Source organism: Gymnogyps californianus, chromosome 4 (assembly GCF_018139145.2).
Source record: "Gymnogyps californianus isolate 813 chromosome 4, ASM1813914v2, whole genome shotgun sequence".
Lineage (NCBI taxonomy): Eukaryota > Metazoa > Chordata > Aves > Accipitriformes > Cathartidae > Gymnogyps > Gymnogyps californianus.
The window spans coordinates 35,552,432-35,560,643 of record NC_059474.1 but is presented as its reverse complement, the minus strand read 5'-3'; positions in this window follow the sequence as shown (position 1 = coordinate 35,560,643).

Below are 8,212 nucleotides of genomic sequence, written 5' to 3'. Positions count from 1 at the left end.
CTTTTACATTAGATAAGACCAAGCTGTTTGGATGAACATTTTTGATAATGGTCATGTTGGCAGGTGCTCTTTTGTCTCTTATGTGTAGGAACAAAGAAAACATGAAAGGATTGTACAGAGAATCCGCAAACGCCCAGACTGGCGCTATGTGATTTGATTCGGTTCTCATTTTACAAACAGTGGACCAGATTGTCCAGTTTGACAATCTCAATTTACCTGTTTGCTTCTGCTATTAGTATTTGCATTCTTTCTTAAATGCTGCATCCATGGGAAGCTGGTACTTGGTTCATCTTGCTCGGTATCCTGTCTTTGTCAGTGGCCAGTCTTGTGGTCCTGAGGCAGATTTAGTTGGCTGTGCCCCAGATAACATGGGCCTCTGATCCTTAAGTGCTTTAGAAGTGTTGAGTCAGTGCCATATTGTCTTTGATACCGTTTATTCTTATTCATTAATATCCTTTTATTGTGTGATTTTCATGTTAAGACATTGGAAAGCAGTGAAACATCTCAACTTTTCCCACAGCGGACGTAGATGCAGTGGGGAAAACGTGCTAGTCTTGAATTCTCCAAGGTTCCTGTTACACCTTGATCTTCCACTAGTTTTATATTTATAGATTCTCCAGCAGAACTCTCTGCTTTTAGTGTGTTTTAAAATAAACTTTAATTTTTGATGTCTGCAAATTGTTCCTCAAACTCTTCTGGATAATCTTACTCTGCACTGTAATTGCCAGAGTTTGTTCCTTCTTATTTTCCTTGCTTTTGTGCAACTTCAACCTCCTTCAAGTTCATGGCCTTCCTTGCTTTACTGTTGTACCATGCCAGTCTCCTTTTTGTCTCTCAAGTCTTGTTGAGATAAACAGCACAAGCTTGCCAATACGACAACTTTGCACAATCTGTGCTCCATGCTAAGAATTGCCTTTTAGCTGCCTCTCTTAGCTCTCTTTAAAAAGCTTACTCACTTTTGTGTTGTTTGCATGTTTTTGATCCTGGCACTAAGAAGTTTTGGCTTTTGACGGTCCTACAAAGTTTTAAAATTAAACTCTTTTGTTAAAGACTATGTCTTCAACAGTATTATTACTCATTGGGTACTGTGTACTGCAAAGGACAAGTTCAAGAGCTGCTTTTGCTCTTAGGGGCTCGTGCTATGTTTTGTGCAGTGAAGGAGTCACGGACAGGGCTGAGGTTGAACGATGTACATCATGCGAGTGTGCATGAAATAGCAACACAAATGGGGAGAGGATAGGTACCCTACCTGTCTTGAGGCAAGGTACTATAGAGTTAACCTTGTGGTAAATGAACAATACATTGGAAACATGGAGCAATTAAGATATTAATTATGAATTACTCTGAAATGCTCTGTTCACAAGAGAATTCCTTCTTAAATTTTCTCATCTTCTTTGAGAATCTGTAGGTGTTTGGCTATTAATGGATGTTGATGTGTCTAGCTATTCTTAATGGCAAAGCCTACTGAAGCACAGTATAGAAATGAGCTATTTTCAACCTTGCACACTAGTCCCTGACTGAACTGTTCAATATACCCTCCATACTTAAAGCATCCTTTTATCTATCTCTCTACAGAGTTAGTAAAAAACTTGTTTGTTACAAACTTTCCTTAAGACTCTGACACTGTTGTGAGAGATCAGCCAAGTTGGACACTCATGAGTTTTTTAAATGAAGACCATTCTTTTCTGTATAGTGTCCTAAAATGGATTGATTTAAACAAGTTTCTGGCAGAGTGGTTAAATTGAATATGAATATGGGGGAAGATAGTTTTGCCTTTTCCCAAGGAAATTGACTAGTTATAGCCAAAAGGAAAAAAAAAAACCCTAAAGATCAGGGGTGCTTAAAATAACATGCTTCACTCCAGATATAGGGAAATAATCTCTGGCATTTAAAGTACAGCATAACTGTACATTTTCCTTGTTTGAGGGGTGACTCAGTAATATCTGAATCCAGGTACAGTCTGAGCTGAATGTCAGCACTTTAATGCGAGACCTTTTCTCCACTTGTTTTAACAGTAAGTGTGAATACCGTTGCCTTCTGGGAATGTAAATTCAGCCCTCCCTCCTGCGTGCTTGTGCTGCAGGGTTAAGAGAGGAGGGACTTTTGCTGATCTGCGAAGTGGCTGTAGACTGTTTAGCAGGGGTTTGGCAACAGGATTTATTAACCTCAATTAGAACTGAGGAAGTGGAGGGGAAATGAACTGCTGTCCCCATGAGACTGAGGAGGCTTAATCTTGAGCCTGCCTCACTTCCTCATAATGTTAAAATAGTGATTGTGGGATTTTTAGGGTGGCCAATAGGAAAGTCATGGCAGCAATACAGTGATATATAAGGATTCTAGTAGTCCTGTTAAGAGGAAATTCTGTTCCTTCTTAGGAAGGCTATCAAGGGCAGGCTGGAAAGGTTTGCTATCTCCAAAGTAAGATGAGACTTTAACTTGAGGAACACAGCTCTGCATCTAGCTCTCAGAAAAGCTTGCACACTGAGAAAGAATTAGCCCACACTAGATCAGAGAAAGCCTCTAGGCTACAAATTTAAGTGTCTAAAATACTTAAGACATGGCCTACTAAAAGACTTTGAAACTGTTATTAGGATATACTTGCTTGGACTTAAAGCAAAACCTCTCTCTGCCTCAGCTGGTCTGTACTTTCAGTAGCTGTCTTCCTCTGATTTTCAAAATTCCTCACATTTTGCTTCTGTGCATGCCTGGCTCTGAGCTGATAAGGTTTTATTGTTGTGGGTTGTGTGGGGGGAGGCTGCGTGTGGTTTTTTATTCTGTCACTGTTGTTTTGTTGCTCTTGTTTTCTTGGGACACAAGGTGCATCTTTGTCTTTTCCTGTTGCCCAGGTTAGATGGTTTTCTGGCTTCCTCAGCAGGAGCTCTCAAGGTAGGTAATCAGGGAAAGATGTGGATTTAAACACTTTAAGTGTCTAAGCTAACTCAGGCAAAGTAAGCTTTGTTCTGCTTTCTAAGTGTTTCTGAACAGCTACACTAAGTTTTTGGAGGTGAGTTCTGTGAAATTTCAGTGGGACAGAACAGTATTTGGCTTTCAAACAAAAAAAGCTCAGTACATATGATCAAGCTCCAGTTGTCAGGCTCATTATATTTTTAGCCTTTTTCTCTGTGAGTTGAAGTCTTTTTTTCCCCCCAGTGAAACTCAAAGCAAAAGTTCCTATTATCTGTATGGCAATTGTAAAGTATTAATTGTTTAAACAGGAGACACTTGAACTTTTATGCTATAAATTACTGTCAGTGCTTCAAGTTCTCTGGAAAACAATACAAAATTAGAAAACGGAAACTTTGTGATGCAGCAGCACAATCTTTCCCTATGTATTTCTTCAAAGTTAAATGCAAGCTCTGACAGCAATTCATCCTGCTTAGCATGTTTTCCAATTAGTACCCTGGGGATTAATGATAGTATGACTCATTCACATAATTGAGCTTCTTGGTACTTTTCCTCACACTGAAAGTTTCTACTCCAAACATATAAGAAAATAAGAAACTGAGAAAAGATCATCTGCAGTGAAAAATTTAAAGGCATATGGCTTAGCTTTGATAAATCTAAATGAAACTGTTCGCTCTTGTTGTAATGGTCATAATGTCATGTTCTTACTGATAGCCTTGACTCCTGTGTGACTGCTGCAAATGCCTAACTTTTTTGTGTGAAGTTTTAAATTTGTGTTATGATTGGAATACTTCCATGGATCAGATTTAGCAATGGATGTTGGGCATTGGTAATCAATAAGCTTTTGAATATCAGCAAGTTCAGAAATTCATTTACCTTACATAAGGGGAAAATAATTCTAATAAGCTTTCTCTTAAACTTTTGTCTCTAAGATCAAAGCAAAGAGCTCATTTTCCTGCTTTGCAGCTCTACTGGATATTGTGCTGTGCTCCTCTGATTTTTCTCTCCCACTCCAGCTGTTGAAGAATGAGTAACACTGCCAAAATTTGTCTGCTTCAGTGTGCTTGGTTTAATGGGGACTTCATTTTTTTAATATTTTTGAGGGCCTGTGTGTTGGGTTTGTGTGGTGGGGTTTTGGTAGCAGGGGAGGGGCTACAGGGGTGGCTCCTGTGAGAAGCTGCTAGAAGCTTCCCCGGCTCCAAGTCGGACCCGCCGCTGGCCAAGGCCAAGCCCATCAGTGACAGTGGTAGCTCCTCTGTGATGATAGGATATTTAAGAAGGGGAAAAAGACTGCTGAAAAACCTGCAGCAGAGAAAGGAGTGGGATGTGAGAGAAACAACCATGCAGACACCGAGGTCAGTGAAGAAGGCGAGGGAGGAGGTGCGCCGGAGCAGAGATTCCCCTGCAGCCCGTGGAGGTTAATGGTGGAGCAGAGATTCCCCTGCAGCCTGTGGAGGACCCCACGCTGGAGCAGGTGGATGGGCCTGGAGAAGGCTGTGACTCCATGGGAAAGCCCATGCAGGAGCAATTTTTGGAGGTCTGCAGCCTGTGGAAAGGACTTGAGTTGGAGAAGCTTGTGGAGGGCTGTCTGCCATGGGAGGGACCCCACGCTGGAGCAGGGGAAGAGTGTGAGGAGTCCTCCCCCTGAGGAGGAAGGAGTGGCAGAATTAACGTGTAATGAACCGACCGCAACCCCTGTTCCCTGTCCCCATGTGCCACTGGCGGGGAGGAGGTAGACGAACCAGGAGTAAAGCTGAGCCCGAGAAGAAGTGAGGGGTGGGAGGAAGGTGTGTTTTTAAGATATAGTTCTCTCTCTCATTAGCCTACTCTGATTTGATTGGTAACAAAATTAAATTTATTTCTTCTTTTTTCCCCCAAGTCGAGTCTGTTTTGCCTGTGACCATAATAGGTGAGTGATCCCTCCCTGTCCTTGTCTTGACTCATGAGCCTTTTGTTGTATTTTCTCCTCCCCATCCCACCGGGGGCGGGGGGGAGAGGAGTGAGCGAGCGGCTGTGTGGTGATGTGCTGCTGGCTGGGCCTAAACCATGACAGCCATTTAATGCTAAAAATTGGCAAGAGCCATGAAAAGAAATTGAGGCAGCCACCTCTTGGCTGTCTGACTTTTGTGTGTGGTGTGTGTGCAGAGCTTTGCTGTGAAGTGCGTAGACTTCCTTGTGTGGAGGCTTTGGGTGCCTTGGTGTGGCAGTTGGCAGCTGACGTTCAGTGTGCAGAGCTGTGATCTGGACAGAGCTTGTGAGTACAAAGTCAGGAGTCATCCTAGGCACTGTGGTGGACTGCACCTATTTGGCAGTGGTCTCTGCCTGCAGACAGGTGTCAGCCATGACCCCTGACAGAGCATGGACTAATCCCTGCAACTGTCTTCAAGGGCTTTACAGATAGATTAAAGGTGGAGGTGGTGCATTCCTCCTTCCCCCTCTACCCTGATAAAAGGGTGGATCTTGTGCCTTGCAGTTAGAGACTGATTCAATACCTTCTTTGGCTTGAGTGGATTCAGATTTGGATCCCTTGCACAGTGCAGGAACTCTCCTTAGACTTGGTTGCTTGGGACAGTACTTGTTTCATGGAGGCAAGGGGTAGAGCAGGGAACAGTGGAAAAACAATCTGAGTAAATATCCTTGGAGGAGGGGCCAAAACCTGGTACTCTCTGGTCATGTCCCTTCTTGTACGTGTATGCCTCTATCCTGGAGTCCTCAGACCAGGTGTGAGTGTTAAATATTGACTGAAAGAAGTTTTATAAGATTGTCTGTTGTTTCTACCTCAAATACTATTAATCAGGTAGAATTGCAGTTTGTTCTCTGCTCCAAGGCAAGATGACATTTCATACACTCCAAATAAAATGTAGATTGGACAGAACAGCAATGAGTTTGACTCAAATCTGCTCAATAAAACTTTAAATTCTACTAGCTCGTAAGTATTTTAAAATAGAAAAAAATCACTTCCACATTCTCCTGTACAAGAAAGACAGGGAGTTAGAGTCCAGCAAAGGGCCACTAAGATGATTAAGGGACTGGAGCCCCTTCTGTATGAGACGCTGAGAGAACTGAGACTGTTCAGCTGGGAAAAGAGAAGGCTCAGTGGGGAACTTATTAATGTTTATAAATACCTGATGTGAAGATGTAAAGACAGAGACAGGCTCTTCTCAGTGGTGCCCTATGGCAGGACAAGCAGCAATGGGCACAAACTGAAACACATGAAACTACGTCTGAACATAAAACTCTTACTGTGAGGACAGATGAACACTGGAATAGGTTGCCCAGAGAGGTTTTAGTCTCCATCCTTGGAGATAGTCAACAGATGCCGTCCAACCTCAACTATTCTGTGATTTAGGGTATTGCTTTAAGACCTTTTAATATGGATATGCCAACTACTCAAAAGCTGAGAGATGAAGTTTGTATTTATCTCTAGCCACTTACTTAAAAATCTGTATAAGGAGTTAGGTAAAACATATTAACAGTAACTGAGGACTTGAATACATGACTTCACTGAAATTCCGTTTTACAATGTTTGGCTCATAAAATCAATCATCTGGCCAATGCTTTTGAATGTCTTGGACTACTATTGAGTCAAACAGCAATGCTCTGCTGTATCAGTGTTTTCATTGGGTTAAAAATGTCACCAGCTTGGTCTTGTGTATTGCTGTAGCTCTGTGTGGGAAAACAGGTTTAATTGCACTTACTGGACTCGAATTAGGTGATAAGAGCTCCTGGTACTTCCACAAAGGGAGCATTTGCTTAACATGGTCTTGTTTTACTCACCAGCTGCAAAGCTGTTGTGGAGTTGAAACTGCCTGTTTTTTCCATAAGCGACTGCTATGATGCCCTCTTGTCTTCTGCTGTGAAGTATAACCTGGGTGTTGCATGTTGCCTACCTGCACAGTTCTTGTGAAGAGAAAAACAACAAAAAAAAAGAATATTCTGACACTTTTAACATAAGGTTTTCTTAAGCTGACTTGGAGTCTCTTTGCAAATTAATGAGACTGTTCCTTTTCAGCATGATGTTCTACATCAGCTTTTGGTTCACAATACTATGAATAAAAGTATATACTTAAGTGTTGATATTCCTGTCCTTTATACTTCTCAATTTTAAAATATCTGTTTTCAGACCTTTCTGCTGTAAATGAGTTACTTAAAAAAATGTATTTGTAGGGCAGGCTTTCATCTTTACTGGGAGTCCTTATCAACTGAGAAATGATGCAAGTCTGTGCAGTGTCTTCCTCTCGCTGCCTTCTGAGGTTCATTCCTACTGAGAAGCAGGTATTAAGAAATCTTGAGCAGAACTGCCACTAAGCTTAACCTTCGTAGCTCAAGATGGACCTTAAGCAGTGATCCTTACTATGACAGAGTGTATGATACCCTTTACTCGCAGTTCTGTAAGATTCTTTTAAAGGTATTAAATAAGAAAATGCTAACACTGGGCCCAACGTACAAAAAGCTCTTCCTTATCAGGGTGAATATTGCAGCTTACACCCAGAACATGGTTTTAAACCCATTGATTTTAGCCTTTTTACATATGTCATGAGATTCTTACCTGCATATGGGCAAGTTAACACTGAGGAAAATGTCTGTGCCTGGCTCTTGGCTCTGTCCTGTAATCCATCCATTTCCATTATACAGCTGCCAGGCTGGGAGTTGTTCCATTTTGTGCATAAATAGCACTCCAAATACAAATCTAGTATTCTGCTCCCCCAGATGGTGGAACATGGCGCTCGTGCCTGAGAGAATCCAATACTGTACCTTTCCAGGCTACAGAATTTTATGAGACAGTAGGAAAAAAATGGAGGTGGAACTGAAAGAATTCCAGGCTAGAGAATTTTTAATACAATGTGCTAGGAAATCTGTTCTGAACTTAAAAAGCATCCCTTGTGCAAGAGGCAGAAGACAGTTATCTTACTCCTTTAGCTTACCATCAGGGCAAATTTATGCTAGAGAACTTTGTTAGAGGCTTTGTTCTTTTCTAGTCAGAAAAAGCAGCTGGATAATATACAGGCAAACTGTATCCTGTCTTGACTTCTTCAAGGTAAACTTCTAGTGTGAACTTAATGCAAGAAACTGCAATTGAAATAAATATAACTGCATAAAAACCCCAATGTATTTATCACGAACTCAGAAATTGGCACAGAAATTTCAGCATGCAAGTGCACAATCAAGGGACAACTATTCATGAAAATAACTATTCAGGTCATTATGAAAGGAAGAAACTGCTTTAAAGAGCTTGGGTTTTTTTCTGTATATATTTTTGGGACTTCAGAAAAAAATACTCAGTAATTTACATAGCTGAATTTATATG